At 42.4% G+C, this 20,046-nt stretch overlaps 1 long non-coding RNA gene across 1 annotated transcript; it reads right to left on the reverse strand.

The window, feature by feature from the left end:
• Positions 1–1,940: 1,940 nt before the first annotated feature.
• Positions 1,941–17,955, reverse strand: LOC125436293. The gene is made up of 4 exons (XR_007245040.1): positions 17,835–17,955; positions 5,079–5,243; positions 3,914–4,029; positions 1,941–2,138 (listed from the first exon to the last, which is right to left on the reverse strand). It is a non-coding gene; the product is annotated as an uncharacterized LOC125436293 (long non-coding RNA).
• Between the last annotated feature and the right edge of the window lie 2,091 nt (positions 17,956–20,046).

The raw sequence follows: 20,046 nt of genomic DNA on the forward strand, positions 1-20,046 counted from the left end.
GTTGTAAAGTGTTCCATGGCAGAAATATCGGCTAAGCTTACTTTCTTTTGGATAGACCACCCCAGTTGCCCATGTAAACCAGCAGCATGATTTAACAATTCAGCATCTGTACAATCCAACCCTTGTTCTCTTTTCAGTACACCCATTAGTCCCCCTGCAAAGCACAAATTGTGCTGATCGCTGTTCAGGTCTATCAAATACCTGCATTTTTTATCAATTATTGCACTGTAATAAATGGATTTAAATTTCCTTTCCCCACCACCACCCTTCAGAAGGCTTGATATGGTTACAATGAGCCTTCATGACTGCTCTGTATTGTGTTAGCAACAAAGTTGAGAAATTCCACGGCATTAATCTGTTATTTCTTTCGTTTAAAGAATAGACCAGATTTCACAACCCACCACCTTCCAACGGTAATTGTACAAAATCATCAGGTTCAATTCTCCCACTAATATTGTTCATAACAGTCTGAACACCCCTTGAAAGCGTTTCAAAAGCATGCCTAAATAATGTCAGCCTGTCTAAATTAACAATGCAGAATTTCTCACTAACCACTAGACTTCTAAAATTTTGATAGGCTCTTTCCCACATTCTCACCCTTTCCACAAAGACTTCTGGTTGTTCCCCACCCTGTGAGGGATACGCAATAACATCCTCACCCTCTTCTTCATCCTATTCTTCTTCAGCCGCTTTGCATTAAAGAACCCTATCCCCATCAGACCCCGATGACAGGTTTTTGGGACTCTGCGTTGGATCAGCATGTGGGGCGTCCCATGGCAAACCTGCACCCACCTGTGTTACATTAGCTGTTCAATCTAAATAGACATTATCTGGTTTATTTTTCACAATAATAGTTTTGATCACTTGAAGGCATTTGCCTTTCAGCCTTTCGATCTCTGCCTTGGATTTTTCAATAATCTTTTCATTTTCATGGATTCCAAACAGAATTGGGCCCAGTGTGACACAGGACTCGAGCAGCTCCATGTCAGGAATCCCCACAGCGGGGTCCTCCACAAGAACCTTCTTGGCTCTCACACCACCATCACCAGCAGCGGTTCGCAGATTGGTCTTTGTTCACTTCAGCCTGCTGCTGCTTTTGCTTTTTTGAGCAGCATCTGAAAACAAGATAAACACATACCCCGTTTTCTTCACAACAAATAAATACTTTTTTCTTTATTCAGTAATTTCTATACAGAAGAGAGCACCCCAAACCCTTGCTCACACACACCCAAACCCCACCTGTCAGTCTTCCTCTCCTGGGGCTTTTTAACAGTTAGTCCCCTTATGCACAACCATTCCTTTCAATTCTATCACACATGATTTTGACATTGCTTCAGAACTCCCCAGGGTCTTCTTTTTTGGAACAGCTCAACCATGCCGCATCAGTAACAACAGTTAGGGTTCAGTTCTCCTGGAACTTGTCTGGCCAGGAATGCGAGGCCCATGGGTTCATTCCATACCTTTTAAAACATTTTTAAAACATAAAACATATGTTCAGTTCAAGCGGTTGACTTAACACACCGTGACCTTTATCGTTTTGCATACATACATAGGGAAATAACTCCTCCACATAGAGGGGTTTCTCTGCATCGCCCACCAGAGGGTCACACTGCTCCTCTGGGGGTGGCGGGGGTGGTGGGGGGTTAACAGCCTGACTATCTTCTTCAGAATAAGTCTCACGCTCCAAACCATGACCAGAATCAGATTCGTCATCACTATCAGCAGCCCTGAGATCCTGGCAATCTGCAACTGTGTAGCAATACTGGCAGCAAGTCGCCTTTACTTTTGTATGAGTAGCATACACTATTTTAGCAAATGTCTACTGTGAAATGCCTTCCCAAAGAAAAGGGAAAAAAGATTCTTGTTTTTTCCACACAGCACCGTTTCATTTTTAACCCCCTACCTTCCTCAACCATTCCCCTAGTATACTTACCCTCTCTACCAAGGACCAAATGCAGGTGGACCACACCGCAGCATAAGGTTGATTGGGTTGTGCTTGGTGCAGGGCCATTTCCACGTAAACAGGCTCTTCTTCCAGGTCTGGCACCGCTGCAGACACATCAGGCTGCATGGCTTCATAAATCCCATCTTCAATGTCTGCCCCTTTTAATTCACAGGCATACTTTCCATAACGGCACCTATCCAGCAACAACAGAAAAAGTGCTTCCACTTTTTCCTTTCCCCCATATTTATGCCACATGAGCATGGCCCGGTATGCCTCCATACACGAAGTGTGCGTGGAGACGGCATAGAAGTGCTCTCAGCACCCTTCCAATTTGCTTGACGCATCACCCCGAATCAAAATCGCCACGCCTACACACACAAACAGCACTGTGCATCATTACACCCTCCCTAATCGCTGAAAAGGACCTGCCTGGACTTGCCCAGGCTTGTCCTGACATACCTGGTGATAAAAAAAACACACACAGCCCAAACACATGGCTGCCTTCAAATGCAGGCACTTTCAGTGCATGCTGGCTCCAAAAATCAATACACCCAAACTACCAGTTTTATATTAAATACTATTTTTATATTACTTTATATTAATTTTATATTATTTAAACTACCAGTTTTATATTAAATACAATTTTAATATTACTTTATATCACATTTATATTACTTCTATATTAAATTTATATTACTTAATATTAATTTTATATTACATACAGTTCTGAAAAGGCCCCAAAATCAAACCACACATGTCCCCACACAAGCACTTCCCACATGAACAAAAAAAATGCTCCTACAAGCCCTGCCTCAGGGCAAAAGCCCCCGGAAGTCCCACATGCCAAAGGAAGTCCTGCCTTCCAGGGGCCCTAATACATGCCCCCAAAACTGTCAAATTTGAGGTTAATATTTGTCTGTCTTTAGACTACTAAGGTGTGACTTTGTTGTCAATTCTGCCATTTAATCACTGAATCCTGGTTGCAATGTTTATATATGTTTATGCTTGTATATGGCCATAATCTCTTTCCCTTGTTTTCCTTTCCCCCACCAAGCCACACTGTAATGCTATCATACAGCTAGGCAGGGAAACTGTAAGAACTCATCTAAACAGCTAAAGGACTGAGACGCTCCATGCCATTTTGACAGTGTTTAGCTGCACCCTCCCTCTTGATTAGTGCTGCCAGCCTGGGAGCTTTTAGAGTGTGCAGTAAGGGAAGGGGAACAATGTGGCAATGTTACATCCAGGTGATCACCCAAAAGTGATCTAACCAGCTCATACCATTCTAAGAATTCTCCCAGTCTCTATGGTATAAATTATAGAGATTGGGAAAATTCCTAGAGTGATATAGAGGCAGCTCCTGGAAGTTACGTTGCTGCATTCACAATGTCATTCCCTCCTGTTGTCTCCCACTGCAAGAGTGGGGAAGAGTAGAGGAAGGTCAATCTGATAAGTCTTGGTAGAAGCTGGGTGGCTTCCAGACCTACATGACATCCATAGCCACTCCAAAGATTCCCATTTCAACTGGAGAAAAACAGGTCTTGTTTTTCTAGGCTTAAAGAGGAGAACCCCAAGAATCCATGAGTCACACCTGGAATGAGTGTGCCTTCATATTGGCATTTCAAAATAAACTAGGAGTTTCTCCATGTGCAAGCAACTGAAGATGAAACCCCAAAATGTTATGCAACTCATGTTTCACTGAACTAATTTTATGCTAACAGAGCACCTTGAAAACCAGAATTTTCCGTGCAACTCAATTGTGTCCCTAAAAGAGAACTTCGTGAACCAGTTTTTATAATCCTATCTGGTTACTCTATGATCACAGCAGTGGTGGCCAGCAGTGTGTTCTTGACTGTCACACTACTCTTGATGCTAAGCTTTAAAGACCTGTAAATAATTATAAACCATCGTGAATGATTTAAGAAGTGATCTATAATCGTTGCTGCTTAATGATCCATCACAACTTACTTAATCACTGTCAGATGAACACAAGAATGGCCAGTGCAGAATTCTGCTGCCATCTACTGTTCTCATTTTTGCCTTCAAAGAAATTTTGCAAGCATTTTCATCTCGGGAAGAGTATTCTGATGAAAACGATGAAAAGAGAATGATCATCTGCACAGAATGTGAAGCTAGAAGGTCAAGTTCTTTATGTTATAAATTTAAGACTAGGTCACACACCCATGCTAAACATTAGATTGCAACATTGACTTGCATATGTGCATAACCCTTCAAAAATATTTTTATTAGCACAAATACTTTACATCACCCCCAAACAACATACTTTCCAATGGAGTCAGTTCACACATTCAGATGCCAGGTAGAAGAGTTTGGATTTATACTCCACCTTTCTCTCCTGTAAGGAGCCTCAAGGTGGCTTACAAACTCCTTTCCCCCCTCTCCTCACAACAGACACCCTGTGAGGTAGGTGGGGCTGAGAGAGTTCCAAAGACCTGTGGCTAGCCTAAGGTCACCCAGCTGGAATGTAGGAGTGCAGAAACACATCTTATCACCAGATAAGACTCTGCCACTAAGGTGGAGGAGTGGGGAAATCAAACCTGGTTCTCCAGATTAGAATCCAGATTAGGTACACTCAAACAGATATGTAACTTGGTATAACTATAATAGATTCCTGTAAATTGATGATTGGCTGCTGAACATGTGAATGCCTTTACTGAAAAGCATTGGGTCAGAGCCAAAGTTCAATTTCCATTCATGGCAGATACTTCTTTCAACATAATGGAACTTTTCTGTCTCCTACTGCAGAGCCCTGAGCTCTTCAAAATGTGCCCACAGAAGCATTATTTCAGGGAGACAAAGGGGTGCAGTGTGAGATAGGAGGCAGAAAAACTCAGTTCCACATCACCTTCTGCTAATGGAAATCTGAGTCTGAACTTGGTCCTTGGGTCCACAGGTTATTTGAAAAGAAACAAGAGACTAGCAGTGTTATAACTGTAGTGGTTCATTCATACATGCAGACTATTCGTCTGAAATAATATGAAGCAGTTGTTTCAGGGAGCTAATTTCAGAGACAGCCCTGTGTTTTCCAGTCTGTATCACAGCAAGACTATGTCACACATCGCACAGCAATACAACTAGGTTTGCCAGAAAGTTTGTCTACAATAATCCTGACCTGGATAGCCCAGTCTAGGCTGATGTTATAGGTCGATTCCTCACTGCCGATTAATTGCGTGATACGCGAAATAACCAGGTTTCAGCAAGAACTCCCCACTGCCTGATCGCCGAACACGGATTCATCCCAGTTCTGGCTTTTTCTCTCCTCCACTGTTTTTGGAACCTGGAGACGGACATGAACATTTTTCAAAAGCCTTCATGTACTGAATTTAAGGATTCCTACAAGCAAAGCCTAATTATTTTTCAAGAATTAAGCAGTTCCCTCCTGAAAAGTGGGATTAGAGGACAACCTAAAATATCATATTTCTAAAACTACCAAGCTTCAACTGTTTTGAAACCCAGAGGGGTCACTAATAATTTTTGTACAGTTAAACTAGGCTACAATTATTGTTTGACGAACAACCTGGCCTCTTCTTAATTACCTAGCATTAGCCTAATTAGGGAGGAACTAGCCCTATGCTGAGATTTATTTTGTGGCTCTTACAATTCCTTATACACCTGTCTTACAAGTTACTTATTAAAAGCTTACAAGATAGATTTTATAATTACTCAAACCAACAGTAACACAACAAAAACTTCACTAACAAGCATATGAGTCATCCAAGAAACATAACAACACTGTAATAAACCAGTTGAATAAGAAAGGATAAATTTCTTCCAGGAAAAGACAACCTACTTGAACTAACTCTCTAAAAATTCAAGTACATTAAAAAATGCAACAAAAAGGACAAACCCAGTTCCACACCTCACCACAAAAGCAACAGAATAGAGTACATGGTTTTTAACAAATATTAACAGCAGAAAGAAAAGCCAAAGATAAATAATGTGTAAAAGAACCAGGAAGTAAACTAGGCAAGCCAACCCAACCACCACCTGACCAAATAAAGGAAAGAAAACTCACACAAGATTGGAATGCTGGGGAGAGTCTAGCTTTTAAAAATAAATAAGTGAAGCCCCCCTGCCCACACACACAGAGACCCCCAAAAGTTGAAAAACAAGACTACAACAGAAATGCAATGAAACAGCCAAAACCACAAATAAAATAAACTGCAGGAAAACAAAGGCTTTAGGTTTTCACCCCATCCAACAACTACCATCAGACCAGTGGTGGGATCCAAAAATTTTAATGACAGGTTCCGATGGTGGCGGGATTCAAACAGTGGCGCTGCCGCACACACGCACCTCCAGTCCCTATTGGGCAGGGAGCTTGCTTTAGTGACCCCTTCTCGGTACTCAGAAAAAATTAGTAACCACTTCTAGAGAAGTGGTGAGAACTGGTTGGATCCCACCTCTGCACCAGACCCAAGAAACTACTTTAAAAAGTCAGAAAACTTGAAATATGTTCTCAAATCAGGTGACGGTCTTCTTCAGCCAGAGTTTTTTGGAAACAAAGAATGGCAAACAGGACATAATGTTCTCATTGCGCTTTTAAAAAGGGGAAATACAACTTCAGAAAGTTCCTTAACATATGTATTGTCAAAGGCTTTCACAGCCGGACTAAACAGGTTGTTGTGTGTTTTCCAGACTGTGTGGCTGTGGTCTGGTAGATCTTGTTCCTAACTGTGGCTGACATCCTTAACATACGGTAACTAAAAGTGAGATCTGCATAGGTTCCAAACTATGTGGAGAGAATTGTGGCTTTAAGATAGAGTTCTTAACCAGGGGTCCAAGGATTCCTGGATAGATTTCAGAGAGTCTGTTTACTTGGATAGGGAAAATGTCCATCTTTATTTTCACAAACCTCGAACTGAAATTTAGCATAACTGTATTTCAGTACAACTGGCTTCCTTTATAAGCCTATGTATTTTATTTTATGCACTTAAAAACTTGGTCAGAAAAGAGCAGGGTAGAAATCTATAACTAAATAAATCTATAACTAAATAAATACAAATGTACATGTATTTTGTAAGCATCAGCAGACTGCTGAAGGGATCCATGGCACATAATAACTCACCCTATACTATCAATTACAACACCTAAGACTAAAAGTTTTACAACTATCATGCTTAGATTGTCAGGAAGAAAATATTGATTGCATTTTAAAATTAGCATTAAAGTTACAATCCTTCAAATGCCAAGAACAAAAGGCCAACAAATCTAATCTTTCCATCTTCAGCTGCAATGTAAAACCATCCACAAACCACCTCCCTTCAGGCAAAGTCACCAAACCCAGACCACACTGACCCTTAAAGAGACAGTAGATGCCTCGGAGCCAGGTGCAGATAAAACCATTACAAATAAACTTCAGAAATTACCACATCATAATTTTATCTCTTATAAAGAAAACAATGCTAATCTAGGAAAGTGGTCTTCAGCCTATAGACAGGGACCCTCAAGTGGGTCATACCGTCCCATCTGGGATCAAACACTCCTCATTTGGGGAGGCTGTTTTGTTTGTTGGTTGGCTGGCTTGTTTGCAAGGACCTACTTCTTATAAGATGGCATGCAGAGCAAGTGAACCATACCTCCTCTCTTTTTATTTACAGACAGGGCTACAGAGCAACAGTGCAATGGGAAGGCCAGGCCAAAAATCATTTTTACCACAGGCAGTTTTAGAGACCAGCACCATTGCAGTTCTGTTCTTTCATTCCCACTTTTTTACCTACTCACAGCTGGTCTTCAAATTATCCATGCGTGCTTGCAGCATGGAGTCCCAGAGTTATAACTCTGGTTCCTCCTTTCCCTATCATGTGACCATCATTGTTAAAGGTTCTGCTCTGCCAGACCTGGCTATTTTGTTATTCTTCAATCACCTGTCCTGGATTGATGCAAAAAGCCAATATGGTCTGATTCTCTTGAGGAAAGATACACTAGGGAAACATCGGTGGACTACACCTGTTTGAAATTCTTCCATTTTTACTACACAATCAATGTATGTCAAGGCCTTTTATTGCACAGACTCAAAGTCGTAGCAAACAACAAACACAGAATCATATGATCACAACACAGTTACAGTGCCAGCTATAATATAAATCAACAAATGAAGGTATGGGTTTGTTCAGTATCTTGATCCACAGGCAGTGTCCAGTGAAGGAAGGTACTTTTTTTACCTATCACTAATACTCTCTGCTTACCTATGCCAGGTTCATGCAAGTCATTCTGACTATTCAGTGTAGCTGAGGCTTGTGTTTCTCAAAAAGCAGCCTTCAATGCTATACAATGAAGTGCTTTGGAAACCAAGACCTGGTGTAGGAACCTGGATTGCTGGGTTGGCCCTAGTTAGTATTTGGATGGGTGACCTCCAAGGAACACCAGAGCTGTGAAATAGAGGCAGGCAATGGCAAACCACTTCTGAATGTCCCTTACTATGAAAACCCTAAGGGGTCCCCATAAGTCAGCTGGGACTTGATAGCACAAAACAAACAAAAAAGAGGGGCAGAAAGAATCAGCCAGCAGTTCAAAGGAAAAAAGCCACACATGCTGCTGCGTACAGGTAAGCTCTCTGGAATGTTGCCACTGTTTTTAGACTATCATTGGAATAGTAGCGCAAAAATGCATTACAGAAAACTGCTGTTACAGGTGCGTGATGGTGTTTGTCCAGGAGGTGGCACCTGGACACTATGAATGGTCTGCAGTGCTTCCAAAATCTGTTTTAAACCATCTCTTTAAACCATCTCTTGTTGCCGTATCTTCACCTGCGTGTGTGGCTGTTTCCTCTTACAGAGCCAGAAAAGTGCAATTAGTAACATATGATGCTTTTTTATTCGACTGGTTTCAGCACCGAGTAAAGAGATGCAAAAGAAGAGCAGATTTTTCTGCTGCTGCAAAAAGTTTACCTTCTGTGGGTTGAACAAGTAACTTTTCATTCATTTGGGGGGGAGCACACCTATGGAGTGTGTGACCTGACCTGATTGTCCCAAGCTCGCCCAATTGCATCAGATCACAAAAACTAAGTAGGGTCAGCCCTGGGAGACAACTAAGGAAGTACAGGATTGAGTGGCAGAAACAGGCATTGGGAAACCACTTCTATTCATCTTTTGCTTTGGAAACCCTGCAGGGTAGGCATAAGTTATCTGGGACTTGATAGCACTTATCACCGCCACCATGGAGTGGTGCAATTCATCTAAGGCAGTGGTTCTCAACCTTCCTAATGCAGCGACCCTTTAATACAGTTCCTCATGTTGTGGTGACCCCCCAACCCTAACATTTATCCATTTTACAAATGGAAAACACTGATGCAGAGAGTCTTAGGCGACCCCTGTGAAAGGGTTGTTCGACTCCCAAAGGGGTCCCAACCCACAGGTTGAGAACCACTGATCTAAGGCATTAACCAGCGTCCACAGTAACTGCAAAGGTTCACTTGACTGCTAGTCAAGGCGAACATGAGGCAAAATCAGAAGTAGCGAGGTTAGAGATATTACTCAGTTCTGCAATCAAAGATAGATTCCGCACAGCTTATGTATAACAGGGTGCAGTCATCATAAAGGACCAATTTTCTTTTTTCTCATTCACATGTCTTTCCTTCAACCATTCAGGCAGCGATCAGAGCCCATGGAAACAATCCAGGTTGCTTTTGCACCTTCACACGGATTCTCTCTTTTAAAAATTTCCTGCAACACATGCGTAGATGCACAAGTATACAGAAATGAACTCTCGCAGCCCTGCCAATTGTCCCACAATCTGATTGGCTGCACTTGCATATGCAACACACAAAAGAAACTATGAAAAAGGAACCGCCCTGAACATGTTGCTATATAGATCATTCATACTCGCTGCCACAGGAAGATGCTTGGGGGACTTTGTACACTGTTGGACACTCAGAGAATCTGCCCGCAACTCGCTGGGTAAACTGCACAGAATGGCGGGTGGGCAGAGTCTCCCTGACAGTGGACGGTGAGGAACCTAAAGTGAACGGCTGGAAGGGAGGGAAATTAAGTGTCTCCTGCCTGTTGTGTACATATGGGAGCACCTCCGATCTGGAACTGTGCAAAAGGATCACTGGTTTAGTGACTTTCAAAAATCCTGGGTTAAGGGGAATAAAATGGGTCAGACTTGTTTTGACCTGTGTGAAATCCCCCCCCCCCATGGTTTATATAACGTCCTACCCCTGTTATATTTGGCCTGTGTGAAATCCACCAAAGTTTTGACAGGTTCCTGGATAGCCCTATGAAATAGACTTGATTTTCTACTGGCAATAAGCAGGCCATGGGAGACAAAGCGACAATTTGTAATCCACCCACCTATATGACCTGGAAAATATTTATCGATTAGAGAAAGACCAAAGAAAACTTACCATGAGATAATTCAAACCCATACAAAGCACCTGGTTTCTAGGATGGGGGTTAGTCTAATTTGGAGAACCAGGTTTGATTCCCTGCTCAGCCACTTGAGCTGTGGAAGCTTATCTGGTGAACTAGATTAGCATGTGCACTCCAACACATGCCAGCTGGGTGACCTTGGGCTAGTCACAGTTCTTCAGAGCTCTATCAGCCCCACCTACCTCACAGGGTGTCTGTTGTGAGGGGGGAAGGGAAAGGAGTTTGTAAGCCCCTTTGAGTCTCCTTACAGGAGACAAAGGGGGGATATCAATCCAAATTCCTCCTCCTCCTCCTCTTCCTCTTCTTCTTCTTCTTCTTTACCAAAATGTTGGGACCCCCTCCTCAGGGAGATTAATCTGTCTTGCTCTATTGATGTCTTCTGCCAGCAGGTGAATACTTTTTTGTTTTGTTGAGTATTCCCTCACTAACTCTCTTATAAGTCCTCCTTCCTGTTTTGTAAGGCTATGCCACTTGCTAGCAAGATAATTCATGCCTTAGTATCCCCATTACCATATATGGGTGTGAAAGCTGGATAATGAAGAAATCTGACAGAAAGAAAATGGATTCATTTGAAATGCAATAGAGGAGAGTTTTGTGGATACGGCAGACGGCCAAAAAGATACCCTGAAACTCTCCTTAGAAGCTAAAATGACTCAACTGAGGTTATCATACTATCGTCACCTTATCAGAAGAATCCCTGAAAAAGAAATGTTTGAAGAAGTGAAGGCTGCAGGAAAAGATGGATGGACTCAGCCAAAGACGCCAGGGTCCCCAGTTTGCAAGGCCTGAGCAAGGCTCCTTCCGCACGTGTAGAATAATGCACTTTCAATCCACTTTCACAATGGTTTGCAAGTGGATTTTGCTCTTCTGCACAGGAAAATCCAGCTGCAAAGTGCACTGAGAGTGGACTGAAAGTGCTTTATTCTGCATGTGCGGAAAGGGACAATGGCTGTTATTGATAGGGGGTTTTGGAGGTAATTAATTCATAGGGTTGCCACTAATCAGAAACAACTTGATTGTACTTAACACACACACACATCTGTTTGTGTGTTTTTATGTGTTAAAGGCTCATTCCGCACATGTAGAATAATGCACTTTCAAACTGCTTTCAGTGCTCTTTGAAGCTGTGCGGAATAGCAAAATCCACTTGCAAACAGTTGTGAAAGTGGTTTGAAAACACATTATTTTGCGTGTGCGGAATGTATGATTGTTATGTATGATTGTTACAAATATTTTATGTGAATTTGTGTTTAAACTGCTTTTAATGTTTGAAATGTTCAGTGTTCACCATTTTGGGATTAAGCATATGCAATACACTTATATGTATGGAGGCTCATTAAAATGTGATGCCCCAGGCATAGCGGGGGGGGGGGGGCACCCAGAGAACGGATGTCTCCGGGCGCCATTTTCCCCCTGAACACCTCTGGTGTTGTGAAAATAAAATTTGTATGTTTTGCTAAGCTCCTTGAAAGAAGGGCAGAGGGAAGAGAAATGGATTTGGTGGTTATGTGTGATTAAAATTCAAGTGAGATAGATACATAAATCTGATTTATACGCACAGGCTGAGGTTCAGCCTCTTATTCTTTTGAGCTTTATATCTGGAACTGTTCTTCCTTTCCCATATTTCACCTGCAAAAGACAATGTTGTCTGTCTTTTTAAACAACATTTTTCTCACTTCCTTCTGCTAGAGATCAGCCATTCTTTATCAGCATCCTGTGGCAGTTTCCAGCAACCTCTTAATTTAAAGAATGCTTCATGTACCTCACACAGATCATACTCCCAAATTGAGGGCCCTTCTGTATGATTTATTTTTCTTCCCCAAATAATTGTACGGTTATTTAGTTGGTGTGTGGGACCCAGACGCCTTACCTCAACTTATGAAAAAATACTTCCCCCCCCCTTCCCCACACAACTTTTCAGGTACTGAAAAAACATCATTATCATTTGCAGTTAGTACATAAATGTTAAGGGTTCCTCTTGAATAATGCCAGAGGTATCCTGGACACTGTTTCTGTCAACTATTTTTTTTCATTCTTTTGATAGTAAACACTATGGCCCTTTCCACATGGGCCAAAAACGACGGCCTGGGGGCGGTAAAAACGCCTTTAAAGGGTTGTTGTTGGGGGAAAGCGTCTTCCCGGCGGCGCGGTGCGAACCGCGCCGCCGGGAACACGCTGTCTCCCTGCCCCGTCCCACTCGAAGCCCCGCCCACGCTGCCCTCCGACCTCCAGGGGTCAGAGGACAGTGTGGGCGGGGCTTTGACGGCCAGCAGGCGACGACGGGGACAAGGTGAGTGGGACGGGGCAGGGGGAAGAGGCGGCTCCGTGCGGAGCCGCCTGCCGTTTGCCGGCCTCTGCTGAGGCCGTCCGCATGCGTCCATGCGAACGGCCTTCGCCTCCACGCCGGCGGAATTCTCGCTGGCGTGGAGGCGACAGGGAGGCTGTGCGGAAACGGCCTATCCCTCTGCACACATAAAGAGCAAGAATGCTCAGTTTAAAAGAGTAGCAAAACTCCATGGCCCCTTCCGCACACGCAAAATAATGCGTTTTCAAACCACTTTCACAACTGTTTGCAAGTGGATTTTGCTATTCCGCACAGCTTCAAACAGCACTGAAAGCAGTTTGAAAGTGCATTATTCTGCATGTGCGGAATGAGCCCATGTGAGTACCCCTACTGTCCACCCCTTTTATGATCCTTTGCCTAGTCCCCTCTTTTCTCTCTCTATTTTTATGCATTGTCTCTCAGATGTTGACGCAGAAGCAGAAGCAGAAGAGGAGGAGGAGGAGGAAGAGGAGGAGTTTGGATTTATACCCCACCTTTCTCTCCTGTAAGGAGAATCAAAGTGGCTTACAAGCTCCTTTCCCTTCCTCTCTCCACAACAGACACCTTGTGACTTGCCTGCCTGGTGCGAAGGTTGCGGATGTCACGCTACGTCTAGATAGGCTGTTAGACAGTGCTGGGGTGGAGTCAGCAGTTGTGGTCCACATTGGTACCAATGACATTGGGAAATGTAGCCGGGAGGTTCTGGAAGCTAAATTTAGGCTGCTAGGAAAAAGGTTAAAATCCAGGACCCCCAAGGTGGCATTCTCTGAAATGCTACCTGTTCCACGCGCAGGGCGAGCTAGGCAAGCGGAGATACAGAGTCTCAATGCGTGGATGAGAAGGTGGTGCAAGGCAGAGGGTTTCAGATTTGTCAGGAACTGGGGAACCTTTTGGGATAAGGCAGGCCTGTACAAAAGGGATGGGCTTCATCTTAACCAAAGAGGAACCAGGCTGCTGGCGCTCAACACATTAAAAAAAGGTGGCAGAACAGCTTTTAAACTGAGATCCCTGGGGGAAAGCCCGACCAGGAGCTGAGGTGACTTCGGTTCGGAATCCACAGAGAGTCCATGGGGATGCAGACAGAGAAGGGAGGTTTTTTTAAATCAACCACATACAGAGTGAAGAGCACAGCTTAATGTGATAAGTGATGAAAGTGATACTACACAAAGGCCAGGAGGGACAAAACACATAAATCCCAGGTTAGGGACAGAGACAGAGTATACAAGTGTCTCTATGCTAATAGTAGAAGCATTCTGACCTAAAATGGGGAGCTGGAGTACAGAGTTTTGAAGGGAGGACATTGATATAAAGTGGGCAATCCACAGAGACATGGTGGAATGAGGGAGAACCAGTGGAATGCTGTTACCCCAACTTACAGGCTCTCCAGGAAGGATAGGACAGGAAGCGTATTGGGGGTGGAGTGAAAAGCCCTCTACATCAAAGAGAGAACATAAGTGTCACATAAAATAGACGAAATGCAAAGGGAGCTGATTCCCCTACAGAAGCACTGTGGGATATCAATACCAGGGGTGAAGCATAGTTTAACATTAATAGGAATATATTATCGTCCCCCCTGACCAAAGCCAGCACAAGAGGATTCTCTGAGATGGAAAAAAGAAATTAGAGAGGCCAACAAAAGCAAAAATGTCGTGGTAATGTGCGATTTTAACTATCCCCATATAAACTGGAAAAATGCATGTTCAGGTCATAGTAAGGAGAGGAACATTCCTGGATATGCTAAATGACTCAATGGCTTAAGAGCAGATGGTTTGTAGAGAACCAACCAGGGGAGATGTGGATCCTAGATCTAATTCTATGTGGGACCCGGGACCTGAGTGCGGGAAGTCAGTGTTGTTGAGCCGATAGGGAACAGCGACCACAATGCTGTCAGATTCAGTATCTCTGCATGCGAACAAGTGACAACTACTAATGTAGTTACATTTGCCTTCAGAAAGGGAAATTTCTCAAAGATGAGGGGATAGCGCGCCAGGAAAGCTGAAAAGGGAAAATCAAGAGAGAGTCAAAAAATGTCCAAGATGCTTGGAGGGTTATTTAAAAACACAGTCACAAAAGCTCAGCTGGAGAATGTGTTCCGCGAGAGTTAGGAAAGGCGAAGCGCCCAGTCCAAAAGAAAGCCACCATGGTTAACAAAGGGACGTTGAGGAAATTATTAGGAAAAAAAAGATGTCTTTTAGAAAAATGGAAGTCCAACTTAACTGATAAAGAATACCAGAGAGAACACAAATGGTGGCAAAAGAGAAGCAAGTTAGCTGTAGAAGGAGGCAAAAGGATTATGAGGGAACACATGGCTGTGAACATCAAAACCAGCAACAAACAGTTCTTCAAGTACATCAAAGCAGGGAAGCCAGCAAGGGAAGCGGTAGGCCCGTTAGATGACAAAGGAACAAAGGGTGTGCTAAAAGAGGACAGGGAGATTGCAGAAAAGCTGAATGAATTCTTTGCATCTGTCTTCACCCAAGAGGGAGGTGAGGAAAATTCCTGCACCTTGAACCAGAAGCTTCTTAGGAGGCCGAATCCGAGGAACTAACAAAGATAGTGGTAGACAAAGGAAGAAGTTCTGGCAGCCATTGATAAACTAAATGTTACCAAATCTCCTGGCCCAGATACTGCATTCACCCAAGAGTTCTTAAAGAGCTCAAGCATGAAATTGCTGATCTTCTCACTTTAATATGCAACTTATCCTTGAAATCAGGCTCCATCCCTGAAGACTGGAAGATGGCCAATGTCACACCAATCTTTAAGAAAGGATCCAGGGGGGACCCGAAATTACAGGCCAGTCAGTTTGACATCTGTTCCTGGTAAATTAGTAGAATCTGTCATTAAAGATAAAAATTATAAAACATGTAGAAAAGCAAGACCTGCTGAGAAAAGAGTCAGCATGGCATAGCTTTTTGCAGAGGTCAAATCCTGTCTTACAAAACTTACTAGAGTTCTTTGAGAGGATGTAAACAGGCATGTGGATATGGGAGAACCAGTGGACATTGTCTACTTGGATTTCCAAAAGGCTTTTGACAAAGTTCCTCACCAGAGACTGTTGAAGAAAACTCTAGCAATGAAGGAATAAGAGGGGAAGTCCTCCTATGGATTAAAAAACTGGTTGGAGAAACAGGAAGCAAAGAGTGGGTGTAAAATGGGAAATTCTCACAATGGAGAGATGTCGGGAGTGGTGTCCCCAAAAAAGGATCCGTAGGTGATGTGGGACCAGTGCTCTTTAACCTATTCATAAATGACCTGGAAGTAGGGGTGGGTAGCGTGGTGGGCTAAGATTTGCAGATGATACCAAATTATGTAGGGTGGTGAGAACCACAAAGGATTGCGAGGAGCTCCCAGCGGACCTTGATAAATTAGGTGAGTGGGCTAAGAAATGGCAAATGCAGTTCAATGTAGCAAAATGCAAAAGTGATGCAATATAGGGGCAAAAAAAGTCCAAACTTCACATACATCGCTACAGGGGTCAGTGCTATCAGTCACAGACCAGGAAAGGGATTTGAAGCGTCTTTAGTTGATAGTTCCATGGGAATGTCAACTCAATGTATGGCAGCTGTGTAATGAAAAGGCAAACTCTACTGCTGGGGATAATTAGGAAAGTGAATTGAGGGAATAAAACTGCAAAGATTGTCATGCCCTTTGTTATATACAAAGCTGTGGTGCGACCGCACTTGGAGGTACTGTGTTGTTCTAGTTCTGGTCGCCACATCTCAAAAAAAGGATATTGAAGAAGAGATAGAAAAAAGTGCAGAGGAAGGGCGGCCGAGGGATGATTTCATTGAGGGACTGCAGCACCTTCTGCTTATGAGGAAAAGGCTGCAGCGTTTGGGGACTCTTTTTTTTTTAGTTTGGAGAGGGAGACGTCTGAGGGGGATATGATTTGAAGTCTATAAAATTATGGCGCATGGGGTAGAAAATGTTGACAGAGAGAAATTTTTCTCTCTTTCTCACAATACTAGAACCAGGGGGCATTCATTGAAAATGCTGGGGGGAAGAATTAGAACTAATAAAAGGAAACACTTCTTCACGCAACGTGTGATTGGTGTTTGGAATATGCTGCCACAGGAGGTGGTGATGGCCACTAACCTGGATAGCTTTAAAAGGGGCTTGGACAGATTTATGGAGGAGAAGTCGATTTATGGCTACCAATCTTGATCCTCTTTGATCTGAGATTGCAAATGCCTTAACAGTCCAGGTGCTCGGGAGCAACAGCCACAGAAGGCCATTGCTTTCACATCCTACATGTGAACTCCCAAAGGCACCTGGTGGGCCACTGCGAGTAGCAGAGAGCTGGACTAGATGGACTCTGGTCTGATCCAGCTGGCTTGTTCTTATGTTCTTATGTTCTTATGTTCTTGTGAGGTAGGTGGGGCTGAGAGAGTTCCAAAGAACTGTGACTAGCCCAAGGTCACCCAGCAGGAATGTAGGAGTGTGGAAACACATCTGGTTCATCAGATTAGCCTCTGCCACTCAGGTGGAGAAGTGGGGAATCAAACCCAATTCTCCAGATTAGAATCCACCTGCTCCTAACCACTACACCACGCTGGCTCTCAAGTACATCTCTGAAGTGTTCAGCTATTTCTCCCTCCAGATAGACCTTTAAAAAAATTTTTAAAATCAGATCCAGAAACCACAATTGTAATGAATTGTAAACATGTATCTAATTCTGAACTTGGCTGAACAATGTAGATCAAAAAAATCTATACCATGGTATCACCTATGGATAGGGAGATTTTTAAAATAAAACTCTCAGAATTGAAGGGGGGGAACCCAAAAAACTTTAATAAATACACATGGAGTAAAGTCTTCCAGAAAAACACACACACACGAACAATCACATTTTAAAAGCCATACAATTGAAGGTAGGGGAAAAGGTAGATACTATGCAAGAGAGAAGAAAACACTCAGAATGGAAGCTGTGGAGGGAAACCACACAAAGATGTTTCCCATGTGATGGGAAATATAGGGGATAGAAAATTGGGGGAGGGAGGTCCATTGCTTGTGCTAGTCATGACCACTGTAACACTCCCTTTGCTAGAATTTTACATAATCAGCTACCACTGGTCGTATCTGGTATGAAGAGATGTCCCAGCTCCTTATTTATTCTGACGTAACCCCTCAGTTTTGTTAGAAGGCTCCAGGGGGACCATGATCTACTCCTTACCTCTGCACGCAGTGGTATAATTTGTGCCAGACTCCCAAAGCACCGACTTAACCATATGGAACAGGAATCAGTTCACTGGATTCATTCTTACTGCTTTGCAACATGCAAAGTCATGGACTTCCTAAAGAAGCAATATAATGTATTACAAACATATTTAATAAAATATAGACCACCACAATTTTCAAAAGAAATCTTTTGAACAAGCTTTATCAGATTTACTATAGAAATTATCAGAAAATATCACATCAGACATGCATATTTCATACCATCAATTTTTTTATCCCGCTATTTTATTGTTGTTCTCTTTTACCTTGAACTGAAGAAACACCAAGTATTAATAATGATGTTTCTTTATCTACCTAACGCACTGCTCGACCTTTTTATGCACTAGACCTTCCTGTTTTTAACTTCTTTCTATCTAGAACTTCTTCAGCCTTCCTGACTTCACAGTGTCTCCTGGGGTTCTTAGCAAGCAATTGCCTTATAAAATGTGGCTGACCTATCTCCATTTTCTTCCTCTGATGATAACTTTATGCCCTCTGTCACGTCTGTTACAAGAACAGTAAAAATTGACAATAATCGGCAGTTTAAAATCCCATTAAAGAGAATTGGTTTTGGGTGACTATTATACACCATGCTGAGTTCAGCTCCTGCCTGACACAGATTTCATTTCCTGCTATTATTTTGGCTTGCTTGACTAACAATAGAACAAGTAAAATGTGTTCTGCAAGTATAGGACAGTCCTCATAAGCACCTGTAGCTGGGAGGCACATAATAGGTCGTATTTTTGCCCTCACTTCATGTAGAGGCAATACATTCAGCAACCTCCCTGGGAAGGTCCTGTCAGGCAAGCTTCTTCACACAACGTGTGATTGGTGTTTGGAATATGCTGCCAGAGAAGGTGATTATGGCTACTAACCTGGATAGCTTTAAAAAGGGCTTGGATAGATTTATGGAGGAGAAGTCAATCTATGGCTACCAATCTTGATCCTCCTTGATCTCAGATTGCAAATGCCTTAGCAGACCAGGTGCTCAGGAGCAGCAGCAGCAGCAGGCCATTGCTTTCACATCCTGCATGTGAGCTCCCAAAGGCACCTGGTGGGCCATTGCGAGTAGCAGAATGCTGGACTAGATGGACTCTGGTCTGATCCAGCAGGCTAGTTCTTATGTTCTTATGTTCTTATGTTCTTAAGCTCATTGCTCAGTTTGAGGGCCGCAGTTGCCACTAAAAACAGTGAAAGGTGACTACCTCCCAATCATACTTATTGTTTCATCTTACTCTTGCAGCACGTTTAATTCTGGCCAAAGTATGGAGATCTGATATAATACCTTCTTTGGAAGAGTGGAATAACAAAGTACAACATTTCTTTATTTTAGATAAAGGATTCCATCAATCAAGGTTACTCCCGGTAGAAAAATATTTAGATAATTGGTGACCATGGATATTACACCTCAAGAATAAGACGAATGTTGACTTTCCTCCAATTGATTATTAATGTGATTATTTATGGTTTACTAAGGCAGAGACGGTTTGTTAAATTAAGATTAGTTCATAGTTATAATTAACTTCAAAGAAATTTAGTATTACAATAATGACTGAACAATTAGAGACGTTAATAGATTCATAGAATGTTGGCAGTCTTTTGAAGAAGTCAACCTTTTGTCCTTGGTATTGTTTATACCATTTATTGTTTTCTTTCTTTCTTTCTTTTTCTTTCTTTCCCTTTTCCTCTTTGGATATACAATATTATATAATTTTAATACATGAAATAAGTAACAAGATTCTCCTGTATTTGTATCTCGTAGTAAATTAGATTGTATATCTCTATATAGTTTTTTAATCAATACAAATTAATTTTAAAAAAGGTGACTACCTCCTTCTTTGTGAATTTATGTCCTGATGCGATTATATTCCATATTTCTTCATCCCTCTGTATCAGTGACCGATGACTTGAAGGAGGGGAGCAAAGAAAATACGGAATGTCACAACAACAGAAACATACAATCTAATTGTGTTTATTCCTGATGAGCATGATTTAGCTTATGTGAGCAGAAGTGACTGTGGATAATCTGTAGAGTGATAAAATTCTGGTTAGAGGAATCCTGAAGCAAATTCAGCAAATTCAGGATGGTAACTTTACAAATATTCAAAATTCACCAGCATTTCCAGTTATGATTTTTCCCATTTTGAATACTAAGGGCAAAAATTTTA

The sequence above is a fragment of the Sphaerodactylus townsendi genome, linkage group LG07, assembly GCF_021028975.2.
Source record: "Sphaerodactylus townsendi isolate TG3544 linkage group LG07, MPM_Stown_v2.3, whole genome shotgun sequence".
Classification (NCBI taxonomy): Eukaryota; Metazoa; Chordata; class Lepidosauria; order Squamata; family Sphaerodactylidae; genus Sphaerodactylus; species Sphaerodactylus townsendi.